The 20941-nt window shown below is 33.5% G+C and overlaps 1 protein-coding gene across 20 annotated transcripts in view; it reads right to left on the reverse strand.

Annotated features, from left to right (window-relative positions):
• The window catches only part of SOX6 (SRY-box transcription factor 6), a 619662-nt gene that overhangs the window by 404561 nt on the left and 194160 nt on the right, over positions 1 to 20941 (reverse strand). Inside the window, exon 1 of one of the 20 annotated variants that reach the window (XM_045484633.1) lies at positions 14403 to 14554. The exons of the other annotated variants lie outside the window; for them this stretch is intronic. The gene's annotated coding sequence lies outside the window, so the exon portion shown is untranslated. Of the gene's footprint in view, positions 1 to 14402; positions 14555 to 20941 lie in introns of those variants that run through there. 20 annotated transcript variants of the gene reach the window in all.

The raw sequence follows: 20941 nt of genomic DNA on the forward strand, positions 1-20941 counted from the left end.
AATTTACATATGAGAAACTAGGCACAGAGAAATTAACTTGTGCAAGATTATACTAGGCAGATAAACTTTAAAGACCAAGTTATTAACCACCACTTAACCTCTTAATTACCATTAAAAATTCTAATTGAGGTTTTCTGCTCCTTGAAATTACCCCTTCAGTTCATGTATAATTTAAATATATATATATATATATATATATATATATATATATATATATATATATATACACACACACACGCACACACACACATTGAGATTAAAACCTGTTTCCCCAAGAAGTATAGCTATGGACAATCAATACAATGGTGTTTTGGCTAATTGCTAAATTAACTCTTATGTAATTTCATAAATCAGTACTTTTGATAGAGGAAATCTAGCAAAGAATACACTCTTGATTCTATGAATTATGAAAAACAGTCTTATTTAACAATCATAAGAATTGTCCCTTCCTTGGTAGATATTTGTTAACTTCATTCTGTTAGGATTAATTTGGCTTGAATATTGAATTGCTTAGACACTTTTCCACACTTGAATCACTACATTGCTCAATAGATCCCGTGTACAGCAACATCCCTATTATAGAGCAGTGAGGAGAATTAGAAACTAAGCAAAACCCAAAACAGATGTCTCAAGGTAATACACTACAGCTTATTTACTTATTTAAAGGAGCCTGAGCTCAGAATCTATTGAGTCTTACTTCAGACATAATTATAGCACTTTTAATTAATTCAGGGGCACGTCTTCAAATCCTGACTCTACTACTTACTAGTAGTATGATCCTGGACAAGTTACTCAACTTCTCTGACACTAGGTATTTTTTCTGTAAAATAGTCCACCTCTCTGGAATACTGCAGGAATAAACTCAACTGACATGGTATATATAAAGTTCTTAGCGCAGAGCCTGGCATGTAGTAAGTGCTCAATAAATGACTCTTTGTTATATAAATAAACATTGAACCAATAACAATTTTTAATGCTTATTTATTTATTTTGAGAGCTTGAGAGAGAGAGAGAGAGAGAGGGAGAATCCCAAGCAGGCTCCTCATTGTCAGCACAGAGCCCGGCACCAGGCTTGATCTCACAAACCGTGAGATCATGACCTGAATCGAAATCAAGAGTCGAACACTGAACCTACTGAGCCACCCAGGTGCCCCAAACCAAGAATAATGTAAAAACTTGTGATAAATAGCAATAATTCATGTGAAAGCACCTGCATGAAGTGCTGTATAACAAAAAATAACTCTATAAAATGTTAATTTTCTCTAGAAATAGCAGCTTCTAGGAGTATAGAAGGAGAGGTAGTATTACTGGAGGCAAATACATCAATTACAGAGAAATGACAACTTACAGTCTGGAAACAAAGTCAAAGGCAGGAAACCCAAAATGCAGACACAAGAACTCAAAGAAGTACAGCACTTTAGGGGCCACTCAATATAGAGATAAGTAGCCTTAACAAACCCTCAACTCAAGGAGTAGCTCAGGAATCAGATGTTCATAATGATAACTCTGAGCCATCAAGACAAGCTGTTAAGAAATTCAACTTAAAAATTATAACTCAAAACTAGATATGATATAACCTCAACTGTATATACATTATACCAAAATTTTACCAGGTGCTCTATCTCTGGTAATGGTGATTTTAAACATATTCTTCATTAATGTTTCTATATTTTCTAAATAATAAACTATTTAGGAAATCAGAACATACAAGTAAATTGTAAAATTAATGTTGGTTGCTGAAAGAGACAGTCTTTAGAAATCTAAGAAATATACGAATGTGTAATAGAGGAAATAACTCATACTATATTGAGCCCCTTGTTCAAATACCTTACATTGATCCTAGGACATTAACGGTATTACAAGAATATGACTGGTGTGAAAAATGATTAAATGTTGAGAATAAACTCACTTGAAAAAGAAAAATGCTAAAAGATTCATCTTAGAGGTACTATTTTAAATAGCAGTCAATATCAACACAAAGCTTATAACAAGAACCACATATGATTACCTCTATCGTTGCTTGCAACAATTCTGACACACCCTCATTTTTAGGTTAAAAAATGTTTAAACAACTCTAGGAAGAGAACAAAATAAACTGATAAAGGGGAAAATTTTCAAGAAGCATACTCAAAAGTGAAATGCACTTTTTTACCTTCTGAAATAGAAATTAGAATCCTCTGGGCAAATTTAGCTATTACTAGTAGTCACGGACTCTGCATAGCTGAAAAGAAAGAAAGAAAAGGTCGCAAGCAGCACAAAAAGCAAATTAAATTATCAGAATGAACCTATGGCAAATTTTTTCTTTCTGATCTACAGTGTATATCTCTTTGGAACTGTCCCACTGAATACCACATACAACTAGCAGAAAACATGCCAGAAAGCTGTATAGCAGATTTTGGAGGACTGCTTTATGTAGAAAAAGTGCTTCTTCTCCAGAAATATATATCACTTTACTGTTTTTTCCCCTAACTAGAGCTTTAGAAAGAGAAAAGTAGAACAAATAGGACCAAAGCACTGGGACACTGGAAACTCTCAATTACTTGTATTGGTCTTATTAGCAGCAGTAATAACTCAATAATAGTAGAGTGCTAATACAGATCTGAGATGGACTAAATGAAACACAGTTGCACAGTTAATCTATAGCAAAATCAGGACTGGGATTTAATTATGTGCTTCCCACTTCCAATTAATATTCAGTTAACTCTTTCCATAATTTCACCTAAAACTTGGTATCTCCAGATCTAATTGGTGCTTGATCTGATTCAGCTGTGACTATTTCATTTCTTGGACTCCAATTTTCGGTGGGCTATAGGCAATGGACACTATTAATACAAGAGGCATTCATATTTTGTAATAAAGGAGGGTGGGTCTAAGTCATACGTGTAAATTGTTTTGTTTGAAGACACACAAAAAAGCTTTCTCTCAGTAGTGTCAGTATTTTCATGTCTTATTTCTATCACTTAAATATACAAGTAAATATAATATTAAATATTTCCATCACTGGTTACTTTCAGTAAACAGGAAGGTAAAGAAAAATAAAACAAATAACTTTATTATTATGTTTGGATATATGTTAATCAACTTTTAAATTGGATACACCCAAGTCTTAGAAATGCAAACTCCTGTGATCACAAGAGATACTGACTTTATCATGGTGCTTAAAGGAAAGAAGGGCATAATAAATAAGTTTCTGGTACTGATTCATTTTCTGTTCCTTTGAATTAACTAATGCTGTGGAAATCTCAGGCAACTGCTTTAGCATTTGTGACTGAAATGAGTCCAAAGGAGAAAAGTATGTAGAACATCATTTAATTAAAATTTTGAATTTTTTTCTCTCCCACTTACTATCATACTAGCTATTAGTCATTCAAACTAAAAGGACTGTTTCATGTTTGCTGCTGTCAAAGTAACCACATTAGGCCACTTCAATATCTTCAGAGATGTGTGGTGTCTGGAGCCATATTGTTCTCTGGGATCAGTCCCTTCAGTATGCAGCTCTCAAGCTCCTGACCTTATTTCAAAGCTATCTTTGGCAAACTCAAAAACTCATAGGAAGACTCTGCTTATATTGGTATACATTTAGCTCTTAAGGAATGCTGGTGAAGATTTTTTTTTTTTGTCCTCATACATGTGGTTTTGCATTTAGCTTGGGGAATAGGGTAATAATGATAGTTGGAGGCAAAAATCCATTCTACTTTAATAATTTTAATGCAATGCAGGAAAAGCAAAACATAGAAAAGTTACTTTTCAAATTCTAAGTTGAAGATGACACATTGGGAAATCTTTTTTTTTTTTTCTACCTGAATTACAGTCCTAAGACATTAAATCTGATCATGTCACTCTCCTGCTTAAAAACCTTTGTTATTTCCAATCTATAAAGAACTTACCAAATTCAACACCCAGAAAACAAATAATCCAGTTAAGAAAGGGGTAGAAGACATAAACAGACATTTTTCCAAAGAAGACCTACAAATGGCTGACAGACACATGAAAAAGTGCTCAACATCACTAATCATCAGGGAAATACAAATCAAAATCACAGTGAGATATCACTTCACACCTGTCAGAATGGCAAAAAATTAACAACTCAGGAAACAACAGATGTTGGCAAGGATGCAGAGAGAGGGGAACCCTCTTACACTGCTGATGGGAATAAAAACTGGTGCAGCCACTCTGGAAAACAGTATGGAGGTTCCTCAAAAAGTTAAAAAATAGAACTCTCCTAGGACCCAGCAATTGCACTACTAGGTATTTAACTAAAAGATACAAAAATACTGATTCAAAGGGGCACATACCCCTCAATGTTTATAGCAGAATTATCAACAAGAGCCAAATTATAAAAAGAGCCCAAATTCCCATCAACTGATGAATGGATGAAGAAGCTATGGTATATGTATACAATGGAATAGTACTCAGCCATCAAAAAGAATGAAATCTTGCCATTTGCAGTGATGTGGATGGAGCTAGAGTGTATTATGCTAAGTGAAATAAGTCAGTCAGAGAAAGACACTATGATTTCACACATATGTGGAATTTAAGAAACAAAACAGATGAAAATAGGGGAAGGAAAGGAAAAATAAGAGAAAAACAGAGAGGGAGGCAAACAATAAGAAACTCTTAACTATAGAGAACAGAGCGTTGCTGGAGAGGAGGAGGGGGGTGGGCTAAATGGGTGATGAACATAAAGGAGGACACTTGTGATGAGCACTGGGTGTTATATGTAAGTGATGAATCACTAAATTCTACTACTGAAACAAACACTATACTATATGTTGTATGTTAACTAACTTGAATTTAAATAAAATCTTGGAAGAAAATAATCTACTTTGTCATTTCCTCATAACCTACAGAAGAAATTCCAAATTCCTATTAACATCTAATTCCAAAGCATCTTTCTAATCTCATCTTCTGACAGTCAAATACGCTTAATAACTTTAGACTTAAGACTTGATCTTTATTCTCTGTTGATTGTTCTTTAGTCATCTTTGCCCGATTTCTGTTCCCAGAGCTTACAAGATTTTTCTCATTTTATGGTCCTCAAAAAATTCTGTTCCCTGTTAGCTCTCATCTTCACCAAATTATTTCTACTCATCTTTTAGGTCTTGGCATTAGTCACTAATCACTAATACATAGTCACCATCCTTGATCGCAAACCAGTTTAGGTCTCCTTTTCCCCCTCATGATATTTATTATCTTATAGTTAAATATTTACTTAATGTTTCCTCTTCCTTGGACTGTCAATGTTTAGAGAAAGGAATAACATACATTTTAATTCACCACTGTATTCCTAGCCCAAACATACTCGGCATTCAATAAATATAGGAGATTCTCTCACTACTCTCATTATCCAAATATTCATCATATGAAACTCCAAAATTATACAGGAAGTAAAAGGCACCAAAAATAAAAACACTCTCTAATGACTATCAATGACTTAATATTTATAAAATTAATCTTCACTCAAACATCCCTCACAAATTTATTTAACATGTATCTCACCCGTTTGGGTCAATTTCTTCATTATCTTTGATAATGTGTGCTCAGTTGTTTCAAATGTGTCTGCACATTGAAAACACATGCAGCCTTTAAAAAATAGTGATTTCTAGGTCCCATTCCCTAAGATTAATTTAATTGGTTTAAGTGCAGCCTAAGAATAGGAATACTTTTAGAAATTGCCAATTGTTTTCAGTTAAGTTTGAGAATCAGGCTGGCCGACAGATGAATACTTCATTGTGGAATAATGTAAATAATATTCAAAATAAAAATATGTAGTGACTGCAAAGTGAAACTGCAATCTTGCAAAGGTGCTCATCAGAGAAGAAATACAGCGTTGGAGAACAGAAAAAATTAACAAATCAAGACTTTGCAATGAGACTGTATAGAAACCAAAGAGCCAAAAATTGGCAGGAACAACAGTTGATATGGTAGATTATTCAAAGATAATGAATTGAATACAAAAAAATAAAGCAGGGGAGCCTGAATGGTTCAGTCGGTTTAGTGTCTGACTCTTGATTTCGGCTCAGGTCATGATCTCATGGTTTGTGAGATTGGGCCCCATGTCAGGCTCTGCACTGACAGCATGGAGGCTGCTTGGTATTCTCTCTCTTCCTCTCTCTCTCTCTCTCTCTCTCTCTCTCTCTCTCTCTCTCTCCACCTCCCCTGCTCTCTCTCTCTCTCAAAATAAATAAACATTTAAAAATAATATAACAAATAAAAATAAAAAGATAAAGCAAAGTCCTTAGGAAATTTTCTTTGCAAAAATAACCCCCACTTGATATAATGGTACCACAATATCAAAAGTGATGGTGCTATCACAATATCTGATGTGAAAAATTACTCTTAAAAAACATGCAGTTGGGGTGCCTGGGTGGTTCAGTCAGTTAAGCATCAGACTTTGGCTCAGGTCATGATCTCACAGTTCAGGGTTCAAGCTCTGCATTGGGCTCTGTGTTGACAGCTCAGAACCTGAATCCTGCTTTGTATTCTGTCTCTCTCTCTCTCTCTCTTTCTCTCTCTCTCTGTCCCTCCCCCCCCTCAAAAATAAATATAAACTTAAAAAAATTTTTTTAAAACATGCAATTAATTCCTTCTTCTAAGAATTAATGCACATTTAGAATTACAAATAAAATGCTGCCAATTATATACTTATTTTTATTAATTATAGTTTTAATTTTTAAAATTGAGTGAAAATAAAATCATTCTTCCCATTGTTTACCTTGAAATTTTTATCTCCATCCACTTAGTATACTAAAATATAAAAGACCTTGTATTATGTGACCTTGCCAAAGGTGCATATTAGAGACAGTTCTACTTTTTTCCTTTCATATTTTTATACTGTTTCATTTCCTTGCCTCATTACAATGGTTAGGACCTCTAACACAATGCCAAACAGGATGAAAGAGCATGGGCTTTAATTATCTTGCTTTCTATCATGGAAAAAAAAAAAAGCATTAAGTATTTCACTATTAGATATGATGTTTGTTAGGTTTAAGTTTTTCAAAGATGCATTTTTCAAATTTAGGAAGTTACTTTCTATTACTAGTTTGCTGAGAATGGGTATGAATGGGTATTGTCAAGTATTTTTTCTTTATTTATTGAAGTGATCATATTCTATTTCTCATCTATTATGTTAATATGGTAAGATTTTCTAAATGTTAACTCAACCTTGCATTCCTGGGCTAAACCCTACTTGATCATGATATACTATTCACTTTTTATATTTCTGGATTTAATTTGTTGATGTTTCATTAAAATTTTTTTGCATCTATGACCATGAAGAATATAAATCTAAAATTTTCCTTTCTTATTATATTTTTTAGGTTTAGTAATTGGATTATGCTGTCCTCATGAGGTAGGAATTGTTCTCCCTTCCTCCATTTTTTGAAAAAAGTTCATGTAAGATTGGCATTATTTCTTAAATGTTTGATACAATTCACCAGTGAAACAATTTGGGTCTGTAGTTTTCAATAGAAAGTTCTATTTTTTTAATTAAAAATTTCAATTTATTTTATAGCTAAGGTGCTATTTATGTTTTCTATTTCATCTTGTGTCAGTTTTAATAGGTTGTATTTTTCAAGGAAATATCCATTCCATTTAAGCAGTAAAATTCTTTAGGCATAAAGATTTTCATAACATTTCTTTATTGTATTTAATCTCTATAATTTTGTAGTGATAATTCTTCTTTCATTCCTGCTATTCATGAGCTGTGTTCTTTTTTTTTTTTTTTTACTCCTTACAAAAAACTAAATAAATAAACTTTACCTATAAATTTTTCTTGTTTTTGGTAGTTTATTATAAAGTGCCTACGTGCACTTTTCCTTGCATTTCTCCTGCTTGGGGTTCACCAAGTTCTTAAATCTGTAAATTTATATCTTTCAACAAATTTGGGAAATTTGGGCAATTATTTCTTCAAGTGTTTTTTCTGCCCTGATATTGCTCTCCTTTTTTCCTGGGACTTATATATGTTAGATCTTATAATGTTGTCCCACATATCCCTAATCTTGTATTAATTTCATTTCCAATTTTTTTATGTTCTTTGAATTGAATAATTTCTGTTGATGTATTTTCAATTTCACTGACTTTTTCCTCTGTGATCTTTACTGACTGGCCCATCAAGTTATTTTCTTATTACAGATACTATATTTTTCAGTTTTAAGTTCCTATTTGGTTCTTTTTGTAATTTCTCTCTCTCTCTGATAAAATGCCCTATTTTTTTCCACACTTTTCTGATTCTTCATGTGCTGAGTAATTTTGTATTATATCTTAGATACCATAACCATTATGTCATGGAAACCAGATTCTTTTATAATTCTCTAAAGAGTGTCACTTGAGTTTGTTTTAGCAAGAAGCTTACTTGCTTAGACCCAAATTGCATATTCCATCTTACTGCAGTGGGAAACAGCTCAAATATCTGTTTAGTTCTTTTAGGCTTACCTGGGCTTCTTAAAGCCTGTCATGTGCATGCATTGTTTGGGGATCAGAGACTGGGGCAAAGTTTATACATAGAATTTGGGTTTCCCTTTCTGTGGCTCTTTCTTTTCCAGAATTACCTCCTCACCTCTCAGTAGCTGTGGTTGCTCCAAAGTCTGTTCTGGTTCTCCAGGCCAAAAAGACTCTTGATTTTTCTATTGGAGTTTTATTAGCCTGGCACAGACAAGGGCCTACCTTCATGCTGGAAACCTTAAAAATGACCACCTTACCCCATAATCCTTCCTCCTTTCTTCCAAATGCTATCTCGCCTCAAGATTTAGCTTGTTTTAGTTGCTCTCCAGTATCTTCAGATAGTTGTTTTTTGAGTTTTATCCAGAGTTTATAGTTGTAACTCCCACTCAATTTTAAATGGATTAAGTGCCCTTTTCTCACTACCAAATATCCTGATAATAAAAACTTCTTGTATTGCATTAAAGAATGATTAAATGACACCATTTAATCACTCCTCCATGCCTTTGCATATTCAGAATACTTCTGCCTACAATGTCTTTAATTCTCAAAACCCTACCAAATAGAAATTTTCTATTGCCATTTACATATTTAAGAACACAGCCAAGTTTTGCCATCTTCTAAGTTTTAAATACCTAAAATTTCAACTGAGAATATTTAAATTGGAACTAACTCAGATGTCTGTCAATATAACAATATAACATAGTATAATATACTACATAGAAGAAAATAAGGTAAAGCTATATAAATTGACAGAGATCTAAGTTGTAATTTTAATGAAAAAAGGATATGTAAAATATAATATGTGTAAAAGGGAGAAGTATTACTTCACACAAAATAAAACTGAATACTTCTATGTAATTGTGTATAGTTGTATGTGATCATATAGAAAGAGGTCTGGAAGAATACAAACCAAATTAAGGAGAGCAATGATGTTTGGGAAGAGAAATAGAACTTAGGGTGGGGAGAGACATTAAGGAAAACTTCCTTTACATTTTTCTTGCCAATAATTATTTATTGAATATTTAATAATTTCCTGCTGTATGCCAGGCACTATTCCACAATAAGAAAGTATTCATGTTTTACTTGTATAATTTTAAAATATTTTTAATTTTTTTAATAAGAATGCAAAACCTCACTAAGGAGAAATTGAAATAACAGAAAATCTCTGAGATGCTTAAAAACATGATCCTTTATCTTGTCAGTGTACCAGAAGCTCAGGAGCCTTTTAAGTATAAGTAAATGAATTTAGTGTTATTTTTAAATCTGTTCTCCTCGAGATTAAATTCTTTTTCTCCAGATCCGGAACCAATGAAGAAACAAACTGATTTATCTTTTTCCCCCTCATAATACACTCCCATTCTCTTATGTCAATTTTTCTGAGGTTTGGGGATGGCAAGTAAAGTCTAAAGTTTTTCTTTGGGGTAATTTCAGGCATCAAATGGCTGCCACCAGATAAAAATACACCAATTTTCTTATTCACATACTAAAGTAAGCATGACTGAGGAAAGTAAATCTGGCCTTCATGAACTTCATTCTTTCTTCACATAATCAAGGAATATGTCTTTGTCCCTTATGCTGTTGACTCTCCTCCTTTTCTTAGCCAGTTGATACATAGACGAGATCTTCTTTTAAACTTCAATTCTAAAATAACTTGGTATAATTCAACAGTTGAATCTTTCTCCCCAATTCCTTTTTAGAAACAAAGCCTTTACTACCTCAGCAAGGAAGCCCATTCCATTTTTAGACAACTGTAACTGTTACAAAGTGTTTCTTCTGCCATTCCTGTGACTCTGGCTCCTTGTGACTTTCACTGCTAACTCAGGTTTGACCCTTCAGAGTATACACTCTCCCTATGCAGCACTGTAGCCATTTCAGGCAGCTATTGGAGTCTCTTAAAACTTATGTTATTCAGGGTAAATATGTCTGGTTCTTTTAACCTATGAGAAGCTTCTGCCAACTGCCCTAGAAATAGTGAAAAGTTGAATTTCTCTGCAACCAGACTATTGGTCCAATTTAAAAATATAAGATTTGGCTTTTACTCTAACACAGCACACAGCCTTCTTGGCTAATCATTACATATACTCCTGGCTTTGGTCTTCAAATAACTATCCTTCCACTTGCCTGCACACATGTATATGTGCAACATACACATTGTCTTCCACTATTTCTTTGAAAAAAAAATCTTTTAAATGGGCACCAGAAGGTATTCATCCTGAGTTCATGCGACTTAGGTTGCCACCCAATGAGCTTGTACCCTCTGCTTGATCACACAAGCTATCATTCATTCACTCCAAATTATAGTACTTCGTTTTTATAAGTTCACACCTATTTCTCTTTATTTTTGAACCCCTAAGATATCAGGCAAGAACTAGCCCCATTAAGCTTCATTCATAAGCCTTAATTTAGAATAGGCTTAGCAGTGTGTCTGTTATATACACTTAACCGTCTCAGTTCCATTTTTTGGAGATTGTTAACTATTCTGCATCTCTAGGAAATTAGAAAAAAAAAATGTTTAAGTCTGGAAAACCTATAGAGGACATCCACCTAATTGATCCTGGTCCTTCTAAGGAGGGTCCTTATAGAAGTACCCTCCAGTCAAAATCTTTTTGGAGGGGTGAAAGCAGAGCAAATATAGTCTGGCCTAGAAAACTATACCTATGATTTTTTTTTAAGTTTTAGTCCAAGTTCCTATCTGATTTCTGTCCCAGTTTTCCTAGCTATGAAACAAAGTTAATAAGATCCCTACTTTAAGTATATCACAGTTTTACTCTAAGAATTGTATAAGATAGTATGTGAAAAAGTTCACATGAAAGTATAAAGTATAATAAAATGTAAGGTACAATGTTATTAATAATAATGGAACCTTCCATGACCACAAATGAAGCACTCCATAAATTCTCTCCTTTTAACACTAAGACATTTTAATTAAATTCTTTTTTTTTATCCTCTCTTTTACCTCCTTTTCCCACACCACCAACCAAAAAACAACATTTCAGCATAATCTTGTAGCCTTGGACTTTAATTACAAATGCCAGCGAAGATTTACATAGAGTACAACATTAAGTGTGTTCTGATATTTTGGAAACCCAGCCCTCCTCTCAGACGGACTTCTTTTTTTTTTTTTTCTATTTTTTATAACCTTTTATATATTCTCCTTAAAAATCAGACTGCCTAACAATATTATAGCAACTATCACCACTTTTAATATTTTAGTTATAGTTACCTACCTTGTAACTCTTACAAGTGACCTTAGGGGTTTCCTATGTGAATGTATCAGATATATTTTCTCAACTGTATGTCCTAAATTTTTCCAGATTTTTAGAGCCCATTATAGTGTTTCCACATTAAGATTATAGCCACTGGGGCTGCTCTATAAGTTCATAATTTGAAAGCTCAGTTCTTGCATCCAGGAATGGAGATTTCCCAGAATGAGAAGGCAAAGTGAAAAATAAGCACCAATAATGGAGAAAGCTGTCAAATGTTCTGCAGCTAGATGGAAAAAAGCAAAAGGGTCCCCACCACCTCCCTCACCCCTTTGCTAGCATTAGGTTGCATAATTTTACCGAAACAGTATATACAAACTAAACAACAAACTCCATTTTTATGTAAGTTTCCTTCTTTCTCTCAATCTCCCTTTATTCTACTTTCTCATTCACTACATTCCTCTCCTTAATAACAGCAAATATCTATTGAATGCTTGTCATGTACAAGGCCATGTGTGCTAAATGCTAAGGTAGACGTCTGAGAACAAAACAGACCAGTCCAGAAGGACAGACATTTTTTTTAAAAAATCGCACAAATAAATACATAATTTAAAACTGCAATATCTGCTTTGAAATAAACTAGAGTGGGAAGCAAGATCTTTGCAGGCAGACAAGATTTGAATTGGAAGGATCAGAGAAGACTTCCCTGAAGAAATGACATTTAAACAGGGACCTGAAGCACATTCTGATAGAGTGGGAAGAAGTGTATTCCAGTTGAGAAGACAGCATTACAGTGAAGACCTCGGAGCAGGAAAAACATAGAGGGTGTAGACCATAACAGCAAGCTGAATCAGAAAGAACCATTGCAAAGGTTTTTGCAGGGGCCAGATTGTGCAGGAGCTTTGAATATTATAATAATTTTTTGTTTTAACTAAAGTATAATAATAAGCCAAGAAAAGATCTTTTTCTTGGATCTCAACGAATGGTAAGTGGAGTTTTTCCTCCTATATAATGAACATGGAATTTAAGTATAGGTATAAAGAAAAACATGGGAATGATAAACACCAAATTCAAAAGAGTGAACCTGTGGCACAAAGAGAGGAAGATATTAAATTCAGAAACAGTTCACAGGAGGCTTCCACTGTATCGGAAAGGTTTTATTTCTTATAAATACATAGATATTTTAACCTACATTTTATTCATTTTTGTATGACTGTAATTTTCATAATAAAATGTTTTAAAGGAATTAACAAATGCTAAGAATTCACCACTTCGTTTCCTTCTCCTCTTCTTCCCCAGGTTCATATTAAATATTCCAACTTTGAGAATGACAAGCACACGGAATTAAAGAATCTCCCTTCTTATATACACTTGGTTTCCTGAGCCTTTATTTTCTAGACTTATAGCATCAGATGTTAGAGGCTCTTCAATTAGCTTCTCTTTTGTTTTATCATACACTGTAATCCTTGTGGCTTTCCAACATCCACAGAGTTAATAGGAGGATTAAATGAGATAAAGCATTTAATATAGCATTTACCACACAAAAGCTCAATAAATTTGAACTATTGTCTTCATTATTTCACTTATTGTGGTTTATATTCTCAATCCTAAATATGGGCCAGAACGTTGGAACTAAGAAAAAGCTGAGTGTATATGGCCAAATAGTGTTCTGATGTTTTGAATGCATATACTACATATATTCACAAACACATACACACAAATACATGCATGTATATATATGTATATAATATATTTGAAATATTGAATCTATATTCAATCTTAGACACACTCTTTCTGTGCTCATTTAAGCATTAAATAACAAAATGTTAATTTGAGGCCTTTTTATTGCCATTAAAGAAATACCCTTAAAGAAAAGGTTAAAATCCTGCATTTGATGATGCACAATTAAAATATATGGTAAGCTCAGTAAGTTTGTTAATTTCTCCTAAATACAATGCTACACTGAAATGATTTATGGTTGCCTAAAGCTGCAATAATATTCAGTACCATCCATACTATGTTTAAAGGCTCATTTTTGTAATATCGAGTAATTCATGCAAACTTCAATCTTATAGAATTGCATATTAACATCAAAATTTCTTCTACAACAGGAGAAGCAGTCTTTGATGCAGGAACATTATTAAAATCTTATCTTTTCACTTAATTTTCTTTGTACAAATAGCACAGATCCTCTCATTTCTCTTTCCTTCCAATTCACAAATACAATAAAAGCTGTCTTTAGAAAGGACCTTAAATGAAACATCACGATGAAATGCATGCTAGGACCCAGAAAATAAGAGAACTTATGAGAGTTTTTGTTACCTAGAAGTCTGGAAAATATGTCACTGAATTTTATGTGGATATTATATTTTAAATTATATTTTCATACCTAAGAATTCGCTCTTGTGAAAAAACAAGCTTGTCACTCGATTCTTCAGTTTGAGGTTTGGACTCCAATTGTTTTAGTAGTCATTCCTCCATGCCCACTTCCTTGTTCTTAATCACAAATCTAATCATGTATTTTTATAAATATTCAAAATTAAATGTATTTATCTACTTAAGTAAATACTTTTCAGTTAACTTTTACTGATAGTCTAGGTAGAGAACTCATTAACAAACACATTTGGAACTTTTCAGATTTGTTCTGGCAACTTGTAAATTCATATTAAACTGTTCAAACATATCAATATTCTACATGCTTTTTAAAAAAAAAAAAAACGAGTAGAAAAGATTAATTCCAAGTTTTGTTTTACTTACCAAGCTCTGCCATATTCCACCTCCCGGCCTGAGCAATGTTATCAGCTCTTCGGATACTCATTCTTGCTAAGTAAAAGGATATTTCTTCTCTAGCTGGATTAATAATCAACTTTCTAGATAGTTCATTTGTAATTCTCTTCTGGTTAACCCTTAGCATTACAGCAGTCTGCCCAACTCAAGCTAATCAATTTATGAAGCAGGAAGAAAAGGGTGAAATTCAATTGTGCAGATAACAAATGGAAAATAAAAATGAGGGACAGTTCAGATTAGGCACAAAAGAACAATGAGCCTTCCTTTCATACACTAAAAGGTATAAATCTTTATGTTAGATATTACAAAAGCACTCAGGTCATAAAGACAAGGAACAAGATACATGAAGAGAGAAATATAATAGACTTGCAACAACACCAGTTCAGTGCATATAAGCATGTGTTTTCTGCTTTACTTACATGCAGATAAATAGACATCAGCTTTGGGCTAGGAGATCTATTTTTCTCTTAGTAAAAATGTTAGTAAAAAGGTCTAACTTTCAGGTCCTAACTGCTTCCTCTCTCAACAATTATAATGCTTGATCCCTTATCCTACAATAAGTACCATCTCAGGCTTTATGGAAATTTTCTCAAAATGTGATCTATAAATGCTTGCATCAGAATAATCTGGGCACTTGTTAAAAATATAGACACCTGGGCCCCACCTTAGAAATATGAAGCACCCCAGGTGATTCTTAGGTAAACTAAAAGTTTGAGAGCCACTGCTCTAAGACCATTTCTGACCTCCTCTAAAGGAGGCTCCAACACAATCCTTTTGGACTCAGAATGAAATCAGTTACTCCTGCTACTAGTTGCTTTGATCTTTTGTTTTGACTCTAATAACTTGGATTCTACCTTGTTTTCCTGTATTTAAATATACCAATTCATCTAAGACCATGACCCTTACATGATCATGGTAACCTTTCGCTTGCAGTTGACTCAGAAATGGCAATCTGTCCTTTAACTACCCTTGGTGTCTATGGCCTTACTGTGACTTACAGGTATAGGTATTGGTATAGTCCACCTATCCTCTAACTACCACTTGCCCCAGACTTTTCTTTCTTTGTCTACCTTATGAAACACTTTAATCTCCTGTTTTATGCCTCTCTTCTACATACATGGACCTGGTGGTGTTCACTGTCCAATCTTTTGGCTAATGCATTTTGCCTGTTATATTCACTTTCTTCTAAGGCTGTTCCCATCTCAGTGGACCTCTACCAATCAGCTCTGTGCCTGTTACTATAGAACAGAACTTGCCTACTCACATCTAGAGATGTGAAATGAACAACTAGCTACTAGATGGAGCTGGCAGCCACTGGTTTCACAAACTGCTACCAAAGTTCATGTTTGTAGTCAGAATAAAGAAAAAGATAATGACTATGGGGGACAAGGGGATGGGCAAAATGGGTGAAGGTGAGTGGGAGATACAGGCCCCCACTTACAAAATGAATAAGTCATGGGAATAAAAGGTACAGTATAAGGAATACAGTCAATGATTTTGTAATGGTGTTGTAGGGTGACAGATGGTAGCTACATTTGTGTGGAGCACAGCATAATGTATAGAGTTGTTGAGTCACTATGCTGTATACCTGAAATTAATGCAATATTGTTTGTCAACTATGCTCAAATAACAAAAATTAAAGATAATGACTATGAAAAAAGAACTAGGGAAACCTAAAGAAAAGTCCTTGAAAAGTGGAATAGTACATTAGGTCAAATAAAGTGAAAAAAAAATTTCATTCTAATCATTTGCTTTTATTTTCATGGAACCTATTAAGAAAGGCCAACAGAACAATGATTATTTGACATGGAGAGAAGGTTTAAGTAAAAGAAAAATAATATTGGACTAGTAGAACTCCAAAGACTTGGATTTCTCACGGCCTCTATCAACTCCTAGATTTGTGATCTAGATTCCGTCTCTTTACAGTTTTCTGCCTCAGTCCCTAAATACATATAATAAGCCACACCCTCCATGTCTAGGATCATTCAGATAACTAAACAAGATCATATTTATTAAAAATCTTTGAAACTATAAATGCCATATAAATGTAATAGATTATTAATATATATTATTTTATAAAGATTATAATTAAAAACTACTTCCTCCCCAAGTTTTTATAATTAAAAACTGTTTTGTTTTATTTTCTTTAAGTATAAACCATATACATTGAAAGCAATAACAGAAGTTTGTAAAATGTCTTTCCTAAGAAAATTTCAGGAATAGGACCAATAACAGTTGGGGCAGAATAAGGTAAAATCATCCCAAAATATGAGTAATAATCAGGTTAACCTGAGTTTTCCTAGGTCAGACACAAACCTTAAAAGTCTTACCAGAAGGACGTTTACATGAGGAAATGGTTCATTTGCATTGACACTGGTGATATTTTTCATCCAGAAATCTCCCTAAAACTACAGTTCAGTGTGACTTCAAGCAGCAAAAGCTTAGGGCATTTGTTGCAAGACATTTAGACTGTATCCAACATAGTCTAAGATTCAGTCAAGTGTTATGATTTCATTTAACTGGATAATGTGTACCTATTAACATTCAGAAGACAGAAGTCCTTAGCAGGTATACAAATTGGTTGTTTAAAGTTACCTGTGTGAAGAAAAAAAGGATTGATTCTTGACTTTAAAAATGGACACTTGCATCTTTTTAATTTTAATAAATGCATTCAACAAATACTGTTGAGTACTTACTATATTCTAGGCATTGTTCAAGACACTGGGGAATATGAGTGACTAAAATAGTCAAAACTTCTCTGCTATGTAGATCTTATATTCCAAGAAATATAAGGGAAAGATGGCAAATAAATTTAATAGATATACAAATCATATAGTGTGTTAAAAGTTTATAAAGGCTATAGAAACAAATAGTATGGCATTAGGGAGATTAGGAATGTTTGGAGGGTGACAATTTTAAAATAGAGTGATCACTTTTCTAGGTATTTACTCGAAAAAAACCCCACTAATTCAAGAAGATATATTGCAGCATTACTTACAATAGCCAAGATACACACACACACATGCATAAAGAATGAAATCTTGCCATTCTTCACAACATGGATGAATCTAGAAGGTATTATGGTAAGTGAAATAAATCAGACAGAGACAGATACCATATGATTTCACTTATATGTGGAATCTAAAAAACAAAACAAATGAACAAATGCACAAACAACAGTAACAACAACAAAAGGAAAATAGACTCATACATATAAAGAACAAACTAGTGGTTGCCAGAAGTGAGGAGGTGGGGGGATGGGTGTAACAGGGTTATAACTTCAAGTTAAAAAATAAGTCACAGGGATGAAAAATACAGCATAGAGAATACACTCAATAATATTATAGTAACTTTTCATGGTGACAGAAGGTAACTACACTTATCAGGTAAGCAGTTCATAATGTATCTGATGGTTAAATCAGTATGTTGCACACCTGAAACTAATAAGCTATTAGATGTCAACCATATTTCAATTAAAAATTAATTAATTTAATTAATTAAAATAGGGTTCTCAAGGTAGACCTCACTGAGAAAATGACATCTAAGCAAACACTTGAAGGAAGGAAGTGATGATATTTGCTGTGATTCTATAATCATAAAACGTTTTTCAACCAATTTTTAAATTTTACCACTTTAATAATAAATGGAAGATATCCTTATAAATTAACTTTCATGTTTATATTTCATATTATATTATACTTCATGTTATATTAGTGAAAGTTTCATATTATAATAGTGAACATTAAAAATTGATACTATAATGCTAAAACAGATTATGGTACATCCATATGATGGTATATAATACCATGATTAAAAATCATGTTTTCAAAAACCAAAAACATAGGAAAATACAATAAAATGATTTCTTAAATATAAAAATATATCTATAGTATGAGCCAATTTTGAAAAAAAAATTTCATTTACTCAACTATTTTTCAAGTACCTACTATGTGCCATGCATTGTTCTGGGTACTGGAAAGAGAGCAGTAAACAAGCTAGACATGTTCTTTCTCCTCATACACACACAGATAAAATACTGAAATAAAATATAGCATAATGTTACTAGAGCATGATTTTTTTATTATGAAATAATAAGGTGAAATCGTGGATTATTTTCTTTTCTCCTCAATGCTTAAATATAATCCAAAATTTCTAAATATATCCTGCATGATTCCAAAAATAAACTATAGCATATATATTGATCTAAATATTATGGTTTATATTTGCCTTGGGGTGTCTGTTTGGATAAAGCACAAAGTTACACTCATAATGTTCTGTCAAACGTATATCACATTTTTCAATCATATACTGATCCTTATATTGCATAACATCTAATAAGGTTGGATAATATTGGGTCCCTTTCTACTAATGCAAAAACTAAAAAATGAAACAGTTAACTAATTTGCCACACTAGAAAAGAAAAAGTGTTTATAATTATAACAATGTGTACGAAAGTATCTCACACAAAAGTGTTTATATTTATAACCATGTGTACGAAAGTATCTCACTCAGTTCCTGCATCAAGAAATGTTGCAGATTCTGGACGCTATGCTAGTACCTTAGTGTACATCTCTCTCCAGTTATGCTGTGGTTTTGTATGGGTTTTTTTTTGTCAGGGAAAAAAAAGTTTCATTTGTTTAAAATTAACCTTTAGGGGCACCTGGGTGGCTCAGTCGGTTGGGTGTCCGACTTCGGCTCAGGTCATGAACTCACAGTCTGTGAGTTCGAGCCCCGCGTCAGGCTCTGTGCTGACAGCTCAGAGCCTGGAGCCTGCTTCGGATTCTGTGTCTCCCTCTCTCTCCGCTCCTCCCCTGCTCATGCTCTGTCTCTCTCTGTCTCAAAGATAAATAAAAACATTAAAAAAAATTTTTTAATAAAAAAACAAAAAATAAAATTAACCTTTAATAGTTATAAAAAAAAATCTGATCTGATTCCCAGCCCCACCACTACCAGATATTAGCTTCCTTCCATTTCCCTACACTCCCTAAAATCACCATAAACACGTTAGACATGCTCCTTTAATGCTTCTTCATTCTTCCTTTGATTTCAAGTTTTTACATTTAAAAGTATAGCAAATGGCAGCTATTGGTCTACGTCTAACTAGTTGGTTTACCTTAGGCAAGTCATTTCAACTTTCTAGTCTCTTCTTATTTTTCAAATACAAGAGTTGAACTAGATGATCTCAAAAGTCCTTAAACTCTAGAGTTTCATGATATTATTATTTCATGTCTAAAATAAATTAAAAGAACACAGCTTCTCAAAAAAAGGCTACAGCAATAAAGACAATTGACTAGAAAAAGTAAGAAAACAAAGCCCTGGGATTAAAAGAAAATTTGAAAATCTCTCCAATCCCCTGGACCAAGTCCAGTTTCAATTATACAAAGGTTGTTTGGGGACAATAGAGAGAAAGAAATATGAAGGCTCCTTTGATCATCAAAAGATGATCCTTTTGCTTAAAAAGATAGTGTTGCTATACTCTTTCAGGTTCTAAAGCGCGCGCTCACACACACACACAGCCACAACCACAACCACAACCAAGTGTTTTAATATTGATGTGGAAGGAAAATAGAAGCCACTTATTTTGCTGAAATAAAAGCATTTCAAACCCAGAGAGGGTGATTTGGTTTTGAGGAGTTTTATGCAATAGCACTGTATTTAATCCTTTCCTATCACCTCCTCTCTAATACAAAACCCCAAAAGCTCTTAAAATGGTAGCATTTTCTTACATACAGAGAGAAAAATTTGTGTTGCTTTTGCAGCAACATCTAAACAGTTTCCTGTAAACTTTCTGTGTGGAAGTCACAGAATTTATGATAAAACCCTGTAGAGTGGTGAAACAAACTTCTTTCATATTTATCATTCATTTTATTCAGTGTGCATTTGAAGGAAAACCTTTTAAGAACACCAATAATGTGAGAAAGCTACAACAACTAAATTTATTGTTAAGTATAACATCACTGGTCCTCCTGGGAGTTCAGGAAGAAAGCTTAAATCACATTTCCTAACACATTGGAGAGCTTCCCAGAGATGTGATGGCCCACAGAGGCAAACCGTCCAAAGCACACTGGAATCTCAGAGATGGTGACAAAGAAATATCACTTCGTTTAATAAAAGCAAATTGAAGTTACCCTTTTATTTTTTTAAACAAAGTACAAACTCTCTCTTACCCCATTTTTCTCCTTTCTTTCCCCTGCCCCCTCCTGTTTCACCTGACTAAACTGTAGGTATTTGTTCCATCACCTGACTTAGGGGCTGGCTAGAAATATTAGAAAAAAACAATCTACCATTGTTACATGAGACAACAACCTTTCATGTCCTTGAAGCTCACCATGACCTTTCATCTTTCCTATCCCCAGTGGTCTCTCCTAACAACTAAAACTACACTCAGTTGGGCTGAATTCCAGATTGTCATAAAAAGAACCCTGTCCTTTCAAAACAAAACCAATTTTTACACCAAGGTGGGGGAGAAACACAAGTCCATTGTTCCCTCACAGATGGAAGTTGGAGTT

This window comes from Leopardus geoffroyi, chromosome D1, assembly GCF_018350155.1.
Source record: "Leopardus geoffroyi isolate Oge1 chromosome D1, O.geoffroyi_Oge1_pat1.0, whole genome shotgun sequence".
In the NCBI taxonomy this organism is placed as follows: Eukaryota; Metazoa; Chordata; class Mammalia; order Carnivora; family Felidae; genus Leopardus; species Leopardus geoffroyi.